Source organism: Lynx rufus, unplaced genomic scaffold, assembly GCF_022079265.1.
Source record: "Lynx rufus isolate CCGP_SWC_20201006 ecotype Redwood Valley unplaced genomic scaffold, mLynRuf1.p SCAF_4, whole genome shotgun sequence".
NCBI lineage: Eukaryota > Metazoa > Chordata > Mammalia > Carnivora > Felidae > Lynx > Lynx rufus.
In genome coordinates this window covers 128,437,053-128,451,927 of record NW_025814856.1, presented here as the reverse complement: position 1 = coordinate 128,451,927, position 14,875 = coordinate 128,437,053, and the positions used below count along the sequence as shown (strand labels likewise).

The 14,875-nt window shown below is 38.3% G+C and overlaps 1 protein-coding gene and 1 long non-coding RNA gene across 3 annotated transcripts in view; one reads left to right on the top strand and one right to left on the bottom strand.

Moving 5' to 3' along the window:
• Positions 1–14,875, top strand: part of LOC124524163 (uncharacterized) — a 63,902-nt gene that overhangs the window by 5,920 nt on the left and 43,107 nt on the right. The window lies entirely within an intron of this gene.
• Positions 1–14,875, bottom strand: part of GPR141 (G protein-coupled receptor 141) — a 44,285-nt gene that overhangs the window by 26,291 nt on the left and 3,119 nt on the right. The gene's annotated exons all lie outside the window — the stretch shown is intronic.

Sequence of the window (14,875 nt, the reverse complement as noted above, 5' to 3'; positions counted from 1 at the left end):
AATAAAGGAGTCCTTATCCTTTAGAGATACATATCAAAGTATTTATGGATAAGATATTACATCTGGGGTTTTCTTCAAATTGATAGAGTTGTAGGGGCTGGGAGAGGAAGAAATCAAACCAGAGCAGCTGTGAGCCAAGTCGTAGCTGGGTAATGGGTGAATGGGGGTTCATTGCTCCCTACTGTGCTGGGTATTTCAATTTTTCTATAATCAGTAATCTAAAAAGAATGAAGCCAGAAAACATTCCCTCCTCCAAAATACAAACCATGAAAGATAGATATACTTCCATTTTCTATTATGAAGAGTGAATATGGTTAAGTCCAATGCTTCCAGAGGAAGCATTGCCAGTGGGAGGGGGGGGTCTCTCCAGATCCTCAAGTGCCCTCACTTTGTCTACTTGGAGCCAACCCTTGTTTTACCCCTTGCAGAGAGGGCTTTGTGAGCAGAGGACCCATGCTGTGAAACAAATGCCTAGAGAGTGTTAGTGCTAGCTTTGTGGGCACACCATAGGCACTCAACAACTGCTCGCTCAATAAGAAATACTTCCAGCAGAAGTACAAGTGGCCAGCTGACAGACACAGATGTACTTGAGTCCCTGCTGCTGTGCTCCCTGACCTCACATTCAATACCCAAGCCTCCCTAGCCCTTAGCCCTTAGCTACTTACCATGCCCACTGGCAGCTACTTGTGATCTGATCTTCACTTTTGGTGGGAAACATCTAGTGTAGGATTGCCCTTTACAGATACTTCTTTCATCTGTGCCTTTAATGAACTGTGTTGACAAGGTAAAAAGACCTGACATCAATGGTTTTCAATAAGTGAAAATTAAAATGGTAAGATCTTGGGGTGTCTGGGTAGCTCAGTCAGTTAAGTGTCTGACTCTTGATTTCAGCTCAGGTCATGATTTCAGTTTTGTGAGTTCGAGACCCATATCAAGCTCTGTGCTGACAGCATGGAGTCTGCTTGGGATTCTCTCTCTCCCTTATTCCCTGCCCCTCTCCCACTCATTCAAGCTCGTGCGTGCTCTCCCAAAATAAATAAACTTAAAAAAATAATTATGCTACACCCCTATTAAGCCTCTGAAATTATGCTTATATTAAATAAAATAGAAGATACATGTGATAAAGAAGACTGTTTATACACTGATCTCTGCATAATCTGAATATATATATATATATATATATATATATATATATTTGTTGAAAATTACTGTATCAAATATTTAAGAGTAGTTGGTTTGGGCAGTTGTATTGTGAATGATTTTAATTTATTTCCGTACACTTTTGCAGTGTTTTTTGTAAACATTTTTTGTAATAAGAATACTATTTTCATAATCATAAATTTTTTTTAAACATGAGTTCTATAAATGTCCCTATATTTCTTAATTGCCTGATGTTAATGACTTTGACGATAGAAACAAAACAACAGCCATAGATACACTCAGAATAGGTACTATCGCTTGTGCATTTAATATAGTTTTTCTTGGCTTAGTTAAAAATATAGTGTAATAAGAACTTCATCTTAAGGTCATTTGGATGATAAATGAGACACTATATAGAAAGAATCCTTGTAAGCCTTTAGGTTCAGTTTCCTTTGTATGTAAAACGTTGGGAAGGCTGGGGTAAGATACTATATTTGAACATGCATTATAATCTATGAAATGTAAGAATGGTAGCCATTGTTATTACTTATTCGAATGTACTTTAACAAAGGCATTTGGGTTTTGCCATCTTATTCCTGCTCTAACCTTGCATAATGACTCCAGTGGTTCTGCAAGGAAAGGACCCTGTTTGCATGGGTTTAGTACCCTACACTTGCCTCCTTGTTCCCCCTCACCATTTTCCTAAAGTAATCTGTCTTTTGCTGGGAGAGACACATGACTTTCCACACACACAGTGTTCCTCTCAGACATGACATTACTACTCATTTTCCCAGGTCTTATGAGGTCAGTATTAGCTTTCACTACTCCCTGCAAATGACATCTCCTTTTGTTACCACCATTAGTACTCCCATTAAACTGTGGAGGAAGAAATGTGTCTTCCTAACACAAAAATAAATTCTGGAAGAACAACAAGTCCTGCTTAATTGGAACACAGGCTGCTTTTGGCTGGCTTTTTTGCCAGGTAATCTGTCAGGAGACAGTTTGAGGAAATGCTGATAGAATCAGAGACTAGATTCAGATTCAACCATTTTTCATCATGTTTAAATATGGCCACTTATAAAATTACAACCTTCTATCTGTTCTATCTGCTAGGCTGCTGTGATGGTTTAAATAAGCTGACTCTTAGATCCAAAGCATCTTAGAGGTTACATATTATCTAAGAGATAATGCACTCTCCAGTGTTCTTTTCAATTTAGGAAATTTCTTTCACATCCCCACACTTCCACTGCCATAGAATCCATACTCTTGTTTTGTGTGGCAGTCTGCAGCATTATTGGACAAAAGTAATTGCTGGAAAGTTCTTTATTATATTGTACAGAAGTCTACCTCCCTATAACAACCCCACCATAGTTCTAGTTCTATTCTTGGGAGGTTTACAATTTAAATGTTTTTTTTTTTCCTTTCTAAATGATATTTCTTCATCAACCGAAATATTCCTATCTTCTTTCTTTCCTATCAACCTCTATACCCTTCTGTAGAATTACAAGCTTTGGCACTGGAGTCCTGCCTTTATCATTTACTAGCTGGGCTGTCTTGGGCAAGTTACATAATTAATATCTCTATACTTCATTTTCCTCATCTGTGAATTGGATTGTTATAATGTGGCATATTTCATAAAGTTCTTGTACTGTTTCACTTGCATGCAGATAATCTACATAAAACACACAGGAGGACTAGGTATAGAGGTGGCACTTTACCACTTTATAAATGTTCACCATTAATGAAGGTGATAAAGATGGTATGGTTTCCTTCCTCATGTGGCCAGACTATTTGGACACTCTAGTCTATCAATGTCCTTCTTAAGTTATAATGCCAGGATTGGAGGAATAATCAGGGAAACTGAGAATTAGGTGGGATGTATACCACATGATCTGGATGTTAGCTATTTGAAACTGAGAAACTTACTTTATTTCTCTAAACTTTTATTTCCTCATCTATAAAATGAGAATTATAAGATTATATGCTTTGCAAGTGTGTTGTGAAAATTTAGGGATGATACTGCACTAAGGTACTAAATATGTGTCAATCATGGTTGTAAGCACCATATTTAAACACAGTACCATCACCTTGGCAAGCAGTAAGCATTTAATATTATTATGACAGGAGAAGGTATAGGAGTTTCAGGGTGCAGCTGTCTGCCTCCAGGGTAATATTTTTGCCCTCGACACAGAATCTGTGGTCACCCCACCCCTGAGAAACCCCACACATATCTAACCACATTTCTGCCCAGCTCTACTTGCCAGATACTTTGACAGGAAGGAGATAAAAGGAAGAAGAAGAGAAGAAGCTTGGGGAAGCATAGGAGACAAAGAGGAAGAGGGAGAGTCTGTAGGAGTGAGAGAGAAGTAGGAAACACACCAGGTGGGTGGTCGCTCTCAGAAAGAGGGAACAGGAGGAGAGCCACCAACATGAGAAGGGGCCTCTGTTATTTTCCTTCATCCATGCCCAGTTTCTTTGCAAGAGTCTGTGCTCAATGATGATTCATGTGAAAAATGAAAAAAAGAACCCTACAAAATTCACACCATCACTTGCTTAGAAAAAGGCAATGGCATGAAGAACAAAGAATATGAGCTTTGGTATCAGATGCATTTTCTTTTTTTTATATAGTTGCATTTTCACGGTACTCATCATTAAGCCCTCAGTTTGAATACCAGATTCGAAGTGTTGCCTTTAATTTGTTGACTTAGATTCTTTTTTTTGCCCTTTATTTGTGAAATCTTTAGTCCTGCCAGAAAAGTTAAGGCACTGTAGGGGGAAAAAGATATTCCTACATCCTCTTGGTACCTACAGGGATCTGGAGGATCAAGAAAAGTTCTCTCCACTGGGAGAGTTTAACTTTGAGCCTTCTTCTTGAATCTGGAAAAAAATGCTTTTGGAGGCATTTTGATGTCCAGAGTTACTGAGAGCCCTGAGCACCTCTGTGCTCTGAGCTTTGGAAGTTTACTTATCACAGTCCAGTGATTCCCAATCTGGTGACCAATTTGCACCATTAACCCCCTGCTCTGTATCTCCTAGACTTCCTGGCCACAGTTTAGTGTTAGATGCTACTAGTAAGAAGGGGTGTCCCTGTGACAATCTTAAAGTGAAACTAAAGAGAAGCTGTCACCTTTCCTTTGGAAACAGCACGCAGGCCCAAGGGCTTCTGTAGAGAGCAGATAAGCCATTCTGGAGGAGGATGTTAGTCTTCCTCCAAATCACCCTCCTTGGATCAAAAGCAGCTGTAGTTTTCAATGGCAGTTTTCTGAGATTCCTATTCCTGTGCTATTTCTTCCCTGAGGTTTTCAGAAAACAAAACAAAAACCAGCAACTGCCCCTAATCTTTACCCTCTAAGCCCTCCCAATGGTGCTGTAGCATCTGATCCTCTGCACGATGTCCTTCCCTGTTTGGAACGCCTGGAATGGTTTCAGGGTTTCTTTTTTCATGGTACTCTGGTTGTGCCAACTGCACAATAGACTTGCCTGGACAGTTGTGGGAAAACACTGACGCATGGCTCCCACTTCTAGAGACGAGCTTCGGCACCCATATTTTTAAAATGCTTTCCAAATATTTCTAATGGGCATCAAAGATAAAAACCACTGTCTCAATCTCAAATTGAACACCTGACCTCAGCTTCTTGTTTCTTTTTTTGTCAGACCCACATTTCTTGGTCATTTCAAATCAGCTGTATCAAGTGAGAGAACTTGCTCTATCCCTTCCCTCAATATGTTTTCCCAACACATTGAGGATAGGCCAATAAAAGCAGTTTTCAAAGTGGCCTAGGGTTTCTTGGTGTCTCACAGAAGGTACCTGGGAGAAGCAAATGTCAATGCAAATATAAATGTGTAAAGACATACAAGAGTAAATTACAAGTAAATGATTAAAAAGATTTACCAGGCATTTTGAAAAATAACCAACATTGTACTTTTGAAAATGAAAAATATGCCAATAGAACCAGCATCCCAAAGGACATATTTGACAAAGAAAGTAAAAACTGGTGAGCTGTATAATGGATGTGAGTCAATTCCTCATTGTACAGCACAGAAAGAAAACTAATAAGACAAAATGGACTGTATACCTTTTTTAGCACTTTACATATAATTTCTTTTATAATTCTCATAATAAACCCATAAAGAAATACTATTGCTTCCTTGCCTTAGAGATGAGGAAACTGAGGCATAGGGAGGCTACGTAACTTGCACAAGTTTCTATACCTAAGAAGAGATAGAGCCATTATATTTGACCTAGAGAGCCTGGCTTCAATTTTGTTACTCAGCAACTATGTTATGTTATCATCAAGAAAATTGAAACCACAAAAAAAAAGTTGATGTGGAGGCTGAATTTGTTCTAGAAGAGAAGATAGAGCAAAGTAAAGGCAGTTTTTTTTTGAGAGATAATTACTGAGACTTTTCCAGAATTGATGAAAAATAACTATCATCAGGTTCAGTAAGTTCAAAAAAGAATGAAAAGAAAAAGAGATAAATCCATACTTAGACACAGCAAAGTGAGAATGCAGAATGCTAAAGAAAAGGAGCCACTGATGTTAAAGGCAGCCCATTAGAGAAGATAGATCACCTAAAAAGAAAATCCTTTATACAGACAAGTGGGCTCTTATAAGCAGCAGTGGAGGTCAGAATACAGTAGGATAGTATCTTAAAAACAATGAGTAAAAATAATTACTGATGTACAAAGTATACCCAGCAAAATTCTTTCAAGGATGTGGATGAAAGAAAGACTTCTGTACAAATAAAAATTGACAGATTGTAACACCTAGTTCTTTACATTAGGAACATGTAGAAGATATATTTAAGGAAGAAGGAAATTTATACAAGAAGTGACAGAGGAAAAAATTTCTAATCAAAGAAACTGCAAATATATGGGTAAATCTAACCAGATTTTATATAAAACAGCAATAATAATATCTAATTTATTGGGGTAAAATATAAGACGAAACTAAAATACTGGGCAAAAATATAACTTGAGAGGAGGTTTTCTGTCAATGTGTTCTAGGATCTGTGTTTGAGAGGAAAATATGATATTGTTTAACTTAGGGCTCTGAAAATAATATGAAATTTCATATTTCTTTGAAAGCACTAAAAGAATAAAAATATAATGTGTATCTTCCAAACCAGTAAGGAGGAAAAATGAAATGAAGAAAAGGCAAGTTCAATTGGTTAAAAAGGAAAGAAAACAAGGAAGGAAGGAAGGATGGACAGAAGGAAGGAAGGAAGGAAAGAAGGAAAGAAGTGAGGAAGGAGGAAGGGAAGGAAGGAAAGGTAGAGGGAAGAAGGGAAGAATGAAACCTACAAAAAGATACACAAATAACACACTGAAGAGTAGGAATAGATGCACGTTTCAGTAATGATTTATTTCAGTGAACAAACTCTATAGTTAAAAAAGATTATCAGACTTTATGTCTAAAAATCCATTAGAATCCCATTATTTAGACACACCTTAAATAAAAGAACCTAGAAAGTTTGAAAGAAAAAGTACTAAAAAGCTACAGCAGGCAAACACTAACAAACAAACAAACCAAAAAAAAAAAAAAAAAGGGAGGAAGGAATTGATATGTCTGTATCATCATGATTATAAAACAGGCCTGCAGTTCTCTGCAATGAATGCTGTAATAGAAATAGGTACAGTCTATTGTGAGGGAAAAGGGGAAAAAAACCTCTTATCAGAGAGTTTAGGGGAAGATTGAAAGAATTTGAAGGAAGAAAAGGAAATAAACATTTGGCCAATGTTTGTTGAGCAGCTGCCTATTCCTGGCCCTGACCTGAGTGATTTATTTGCACTCTCTCCTTGTAATCCTTATGACAACTCTCTACAACATGAATTATTACCTTCAGGTTAAGTAGGTTGACTAGGGCTCATATGTGGCTGAGCAGGACATTGAATTCAATTCTGTCAAACCAGACAACCCACCATGTGAAAACTTAGCCTTAAGTATTTATGTGTAGAATTACCAAATAAAATATAAGATAACCAGTTAGATTTGAATTCCAGATAAACAGCAAATAATTATTTTTGTACAAGTATCCCATGCAATATTTGGGACATACTTATACTAAAAAATTATTTATCATTTATCCAGAATTCAACTTTAACTGGGAGTCCTCTATTTTTGTTTTCTAAATCTGGCAGCTCTAGGTGAGATAGAAGGGAGGCCAGAGGTGAGCAGAGATATAACGGTGCTTAGCAAATGTCCCCCTTGTGTCCCAAAGCAAGACTCACCTCCTTTCCTCCTGTGACAACACATTTAAATAAATCAAAAAATATTTATGGCATACCATTTTCTTAATTGTTATTTAAGGAGGGGGGGTTAAACCAAGCTTGTGGGAGAAGAAGAACATAGGCTGGACTCTTCTTAAAAGAAAGAATATTATCTAGTGGGCTATATCCATAGAAATATATAGGAGCTGGGTATAAATTCATGTATAAGTTTTATGACTGTTAATTTGCATGAAAAATGTCATTGTCTGATATTCTATTTTAAACATAAAGTCATACAAATGCTCATGTGCCAGTTACCCATACACACTTGTATTTTTTTCTGCACATTTGGGGAATGGGAGATTCTAATTGATAATTCCTTCTAACCAAGAGCAGCGGCATAGCGTGTAGTTGGAGAGGTTCAGAGGGGAAACATCTCCTGCAAGATGCCCACCCCATCTTTCCACCTACAAGTCACAGATAGAGACAACCTGATACAGTGGTGATAGGTGACTTTTGCTTTCAACTGGGACACGATGTTATGCCTTACTAAAAGAGAAACCTATAAAAAGGGAATTGGGTGCTGAGGCTGGACATACTATGTTTTTCCAGTGCTTTGGTACTGAATTCCAGTTTCTGCATTTATTCCCAAACCCTAAGTTTTCAAAAGGTCAAACTGTAACAAAATGCCTTCTGCCCTATGTTTATTCTGACCATATACTCTTTCTCTTTCTCTTTTTATGCCCCTAAGTCACCAATTCAATAACTTACTAAAATTGAGGCATAGGGTATAATGAAACAAATAAGGCTTAACACCAGCTCTACCAGCATCTGGATAACTGAGGACAAGTATTCAACCTCTCTGAGCTTCAGTTTAGCTACCAAGAGTTTTCCTTCAAGGAGCAAGGAAAGGAAACACAGAATAATGGTTAGATAAGCCCTCTGGCTTCTTGAGCTCCACTTCCCACTATACAGGATCACAGAAGCAAATGATAGGAGGCACCATCCTGATTCTGTCATGCTCAGAAACTGGTAGTTTATTTCAAATGTTTTTGGCAGTTTTATTAAAATAAAACACAAATTTATATTTACACATATTTTCCTATTATACACATTTAACTATTCAAAATATAAAATACAGGGGCGCCTGGGTGGCTCAGTTGGTTAAGCGTCCGACTTCGGCTCAGGTCATGATCTCGCAGTCTGTGAGTTCAAGCCCTGCGTCGGGCTCTGTGCTGACAGATCAGAGCCTGGAGTCTGTTTCAGATTCTGTGTCTCCCTCTCTCTCTGACCCTCCCCCGTTCATGCTCTGTCTCTCCCTATCTCAAAAATAAATAAACATTAAAAAAAAATTCAAAACAAAACAAAACAAAATATAAAATACATTAAAAAAAAATCCAAGTTGACTTGGGATTTCTGACTGCTTATAATCTGGCTAAAAGGTTTTCAAACTACAGGTTAAGAGCCAAATCCCATCTGCCAGCTGATTTTGTAAGTGAAGTTTTATTAGAACACAGCCACACATATCTGTTCATGTATGATCTGTGGCTGCTTTCCTGCTACAATGACAGTTGAGCGATCATGGGAGGGACTATATGACCTACAAACTCAAAAATATTTACTATGTTTTTTAACAACAAAAAAAGTTTTTTCCAGTCTCTGATTATAAATTGAAGGACTTATTTATTTATAAAGATTTTATTTATAGGGAGAGAACATGTGCACACGGGTGAGGACATGATGGGGGGAGTGGCAGAGAGAGAGGAGACAGAGAATCCCAAGTGGGCTCCACACCAATAGCATGAGGCTTGAACCTACAACCCCAAGATCAAGAGTCACACACTCCACCAACTGAGCCAGCCAGGCCCTGTGAAATCAATTTATTTAGATGGGCAGGAATTCATTCATGGGTTCCAGTGGTGCCAACAAGACAACAGCATATAAGACTGGAAGCTTTTATAATTAGAAGTCGTAGCTGATCTGGCTTCTAACCCCACCTTCTATAGAATATGTACTATGAGATAGAGAGAATTAAAGCTTGGCATGATGTCAAACATAGGCAATGTCAATAAATGTTCAGTCTCTTCATTTAAACAGGTATTAAAATGAATATCAGCTTTTCCTCTATGCTCTGTTTCATTTCAGAAGTGAAAAAGAGCAAAGGAGAGCAGTCAGGAGTGTCACTGATAAAACAAGACAATGAAAGGCCTCTGTATAATTTTGTTTGAACACAGACAAAAACAAGGTCGCTGGGCCACACATGAAGTACCATACATCCCCTTCCTTAGTTAAAATTAATGACTGAAACATAAAATTGCCTTTGCTTTCTGGCAACATCCAGTATAGCGCCAACCCCTACTTCTTGACACCCTCCCCTAAATCACTCCATCAAAGCCCAAAATTCTATGATAGATTGTTTCTAACACTATCTTATTGAGTTAGCCCGTGGGCCCCCATGGTGTGTTTTCTCCCTCCCTGCAATGAGTAATAAACCAGAGTTTTTAAACTATAGGTATCCAAGTGGTCTTTGATTGAATGTCATTGACAGATGAGACAGTGAGATGAGAATAGTTTCAGGTTTATTGTAGGAACTATAAACTCTACAGTGGTTGTAGGAGGGAAGAAGGATGATAATTATTGAATAATACTGTGTCCTAGGCATTTTGCATATGTCAATACTTTGGATCCTTACAATTCTCATTTGAGTTAGATGTGATCTCTCTTTTACGGACACAAAAGCTGAGGCTTGTTGGAGTTGACCAAGGTGTGGGGCATGGCAGGTGTGTTTGCCACTTAGAAGTATACAAAGGCCGAAAGATTCATGATTTTTTACAAAGAAAGCATAGCTTTTAAAAGGAATAAGGCCTATATCTCCCCCTATGATAGCCTCTCTTGTATGTATGCACAGTACTGGGTATTGGGGCCAGGATGCACAGATTGTCTCTCTGAATATTCCTTCTCTCAGGCCACTGGATCGGAATCTATGGGGAGACTTAGAAATTGGTGCTTTTAACAAGTTGTTCAGGTGCTTCCAATACAGACACACCTGGAGAATCACTGCGTTAATGTAATGGACTGCCACATTCCTTGTCAGTCCTTCAAATTTCACACATCAAGTCTCAGTTGAGAGTCCCAACCTTCTGACCCCTCTGTCTTCACTGACCTTCCTACTCATGAAATTACCCCAGCTCTTAGAGTCCACATCATGCAACTCGTGCCCGAATACAGAGGCTGCTGGAGAAAACTCAAACAAAATTCACTTCCCTGACCTGCAACAGTGTCCAGGTGACCTTAATCTTTGATTTTGTCATTATCAACATAAAGTAAAAATTATCTAAACCTAACCTGGAACAGAGTTTTTCTGTGTAATCCACTTCACTATGTTCTTTTGGGAAGCAATTAGTATTCCTGATAAAATGCTTTCAATTTTTTTCTAATAAGTCTTAATGGTATTAAGACCTGGTATAGAAAACTAGCTACTTATACAAGCTACCTATACATCATCTGGCTAATGATTTTTACTCAACATTCTTTTTCTTTTTATGCAATCTAACAAAAATTATCTAACCACTTTTTTCTTGTTAATGTCTCTGCCAAGAGCAACATCTTAGAATTGGCCTCTTTTAGATCTTTTTCTCTGAACAAAATTTGACATTAAACTTTCAAGTTCTTTTCATTGAATTTTTTCTTTTTTTTTTTTAATATATGAAATTTATTGTCAAATTGGTTTCCATACAACACCCAGTGCTCATCCCAAAAGGTGCCCTCCTCAGTACCCATCACCCACCCTCCCCTCCCTCCCACCCCCCATCAACCCTCAGTTTGTTCTCAGTTTTTAAGAGTCTCTTATGCTTTGGCTCTCTCCCACTCTAACCTCTTTTTTTTTTTTTTTCCTTCCCCTCCCCCATGGGTTCCTGTTAAGTTTCTCAGGATCCACATAAGAGTGAAACCATATGGTATCTGTCTTTCTCTGTATGGCTTATTTCACTTAGCATCACACTCTCCAGTTCCATCCACGTTGCTACAAAGGGCCATATTTCGTTCTTTCTCATTGCCACGTAGTACTCCATTGTGTATATAAACCACAATTTCTTTATCCATTCATCAGTTGATGGACATTTAGGCTCTTTCCACAATTTGGCTATTGTTGAGAGTAATGCTATCAACATTGGGGTACAAGTGCCCCTATGCATCAGTACTCCTGTATCCCTTGGGTAAATTCCTAGCAGTGCTATTGCTGGGTCATAGGGTAGGTCTATTTTTAATTTTCTGAGGAACCTCCACACTGTTTTCATTAAATTTTCTTTAAAAATTTAGTAGTAAAATAAAGATTATTATACCTATCTCCTGCTTAGAAGCCATAAAAATTTTGACAAATACAGATCTTCATGATGACATGATCTTTGCATTTGTTTTACATGGATAAATTGTAGCTTTCCAAATATATTATTGTCTCCTAGACAGAAGGGGTCATAAACATCTTTGAATATTTCCACATGCCTCTCTACCTATAATATTAACAAAGAACGAAGTAGATAATAATCCCTATTTTACTATTCATTTTTTTTCCTGAAAACAAGAAAAAGTTTTATTTGACATTTGCTTCATGGGAAGAGATCTGAAACAGGCCAATTTAGCAATTTTGTTCTTGGTAGAGATATTTTTAGGATATATTGTAAATAATGTGGTGTATGGAAAGAGAGACTGGGGGAGTGGATTGATGAAATTTTTTAATTTAATTCTTGCATATCATGTGCAAATCCCAACTAAAGCTTTTCTAAGTCAGGCTCCTGCATAGAATAAAGTCTGTGCTAGATATGGTCAGTTCTCTGCAAAGAGATTACAACCTAGGGGAAAGAGAAGACTTGCATTAAAATAGTCTTAGGCACTGTGTGATAAATTACATGAGTGCCATTGTACAGGTGTGAAATAATAAGAAACACATATATTTGTCTCTACCCCCAGTCCCTGACACAGAACTCCTAACTCCTTGTAAAATCCTAAGTGATAAGAGCACTCAGAACATGGTGACTCCGGGTGGGCTCCCAGATGGCTTCTGTATGGGGAGGTAGTCACCAGAAAGACCAAATCCCAAATTTTCAGTCCCATCCCATCCTCCAGAGAGGGGAGAAGGACTGGAAATGGAGTTCATAATTGATCAATCCCAAAAGTAGGGGCTTTGGAGAGCTTTCAGGTTGGTGAACATATCCACACTGGCAGGGCATCTCCCCTGACTCAATAGGGACAAGCTCCAGGGCTCAGGGTCCCTCCCAAGACCTTGCTTTATGTATCTCTTCATCTGGCTGTTCATTTGTAACCTTTATAATATCCTTTAATAAACTGGTATACATAAGTTAAGTGTTTCTTGAGTTCTGTAAGATGCTTTAGCAAATTAATCAAATCTGAGAAGGGAGTAGTGGAAGACTGTGTTTTGCAGCCAAATCTGACAGAGTGATGTGCACCATGAGGACCTACTACTTGTGATTGGTATCTGAAGCAGGCTGGGAGCAGTTTTTTGGGACTTGGCCTTTAACCTGTGGGGTCTGACTCTATCTCCAGGTAGACAGTGTCAGATCGAGTTAAATTATAGGCCACAGCTGGTGTTGTGGAGAAATACTTGATGTGGGAAGAGAAGGCTCTGTACATTCGTTAACCAGAAATGTCAGAATTGAGGTATTCTGTATTAGTAGTAAAGGACACACCCATAAAAGGGAAAGAGTGGGTGGTTTTTCTAATACATCAGGTGACACAGAAAGAGGAGAACATTTCCATCTGTCAATGTCAGTGAAGGCCCTAAGACGTAGTTGCTGTGCTGGTTTTGACAACTAGGAGTCCCAGAGGGGAAAATGAGGCAGCAGTGGTCTAGGTATGGATCACAATTTTACAAAGAAGATAATGTGTAATATGCATTTGGGGAAAGATGAGATATTCTAATAATATCTCAGGGGGAACAGATTGGAGAATAGTGGGAGATAATTCATGTCAGGTGTTCTCAGACTAGACCCCAATATTTTCAAACCAGAGATCGCTGGGAGCCAGAATAGACAGGTGATTTATTTTTTCATGTGATTCTAACAATAGAACCAAGAATTTATCTTTCCAGAAAAGAGCAGATACTGTGATTCCATTTATCTGAAGGATTTAGAGTAGTCAACATGAAAGAGACAGACAGTAGAATGGTGGTTACCAGGGTGTGAGTAGAGAGTAGGGATTTATTGTTTAAGGGGTACAGAGATTCAGTTTGGGATGATGAAAAAGTTTTGGAGATGGATAGTGGTGATGGTTGCATAATAATGTAGCTATATTTAATGCAACTGAACAGTACACTTAAACATGGTTAAAATGGTAAATTTTGTGTATTCTTTAGCAAAATAAAAATAAGAAACAGGAAAATAATTTGTCTTTAGGACAGACACTTGCTTTAGTCAAGAAAGGATAATTTTGGTGAGCTTTCTCGTAGTACAACTAGAAGGTACTGAAGATGCTTCATATGTGGATGGACTGCATTTCTGTTCAATAGGCCTTGCTCTTTAGAGATGATTATGGAACAAACTTATTTTTGATACACTCTAAACAGAGCTTCACATATAAGGAAGGGAGAAACCTGAATTTGTCGATGTGAAGGTAAGAAGAGAAGTGTTCTGCCCTAGAATCATGAGTAGGCCTCAGTAGCATGGCCACACCCCAGGGCTAATGAGAGGTAGCTGTTGGATACCTCCACAAAGAAGTAGTAATGCCCACATCAGGTGATCCTAACTTTAACTTTTTCATTTCCTTCTACAAAATTGTAATTTTTAAGTTATCATCAAGCCTTCAATATAGTTCACAGGCCAGCAAACCACAGCCGGTGGACCAGCCACCTGTTTTTATAAGTAAAGTTTTTATCTCATCACAGATACTTGTTTATGTATTATCTGTGGCTGCTTTTGCATGACACCTACAGAGCTGAGTAGTTGTGGCAGAGATTGTATGGTCTATGAAACCTAAGATGTTTATTATCTAGTCCTTCCAAGAAAAAGTTTGCAGAAAAATTTGTTATAGATTCAAGTCAGTTGTGTTTGAGAGGGAACCAGAGGTGCCTTGTTCGCTTTCTGGAATGAAGCCAGCCAGAAAGGTGCAGAGGTGGGGTGCCTGGCTGGCTCCATTGGTTGAGAATCCAACTCTTGATCTCGGCTCAGATCATGATTTCATGATTCATGAGATCGAGCCTCACATCAGTCTCTGTGCTGACAGCACGGAGCCTGCTTGGGATTCTCTCTCTCCCTGTCTCTCTCTGCCCTTCCCCTGCTTGATCACTCTCAAAATAGATAAATAAATATTTTAAAAAAGAAAAGAAAAGAAAGAAAGGTGCAGAAGTGATCTGCAGATAGATCCCAGGGCAGCAGTCAGATGAGAGGCACCCGCTGCTTTGGGCTTATAGAACACTGAAGCACAGCCCAGAATATCTCAAAAATCCTTCAGGAAGGGACAGAGCTTCCTGTCATAACTTAAGCCAGACCTTGGACCTTAAATATAATTGGGTTA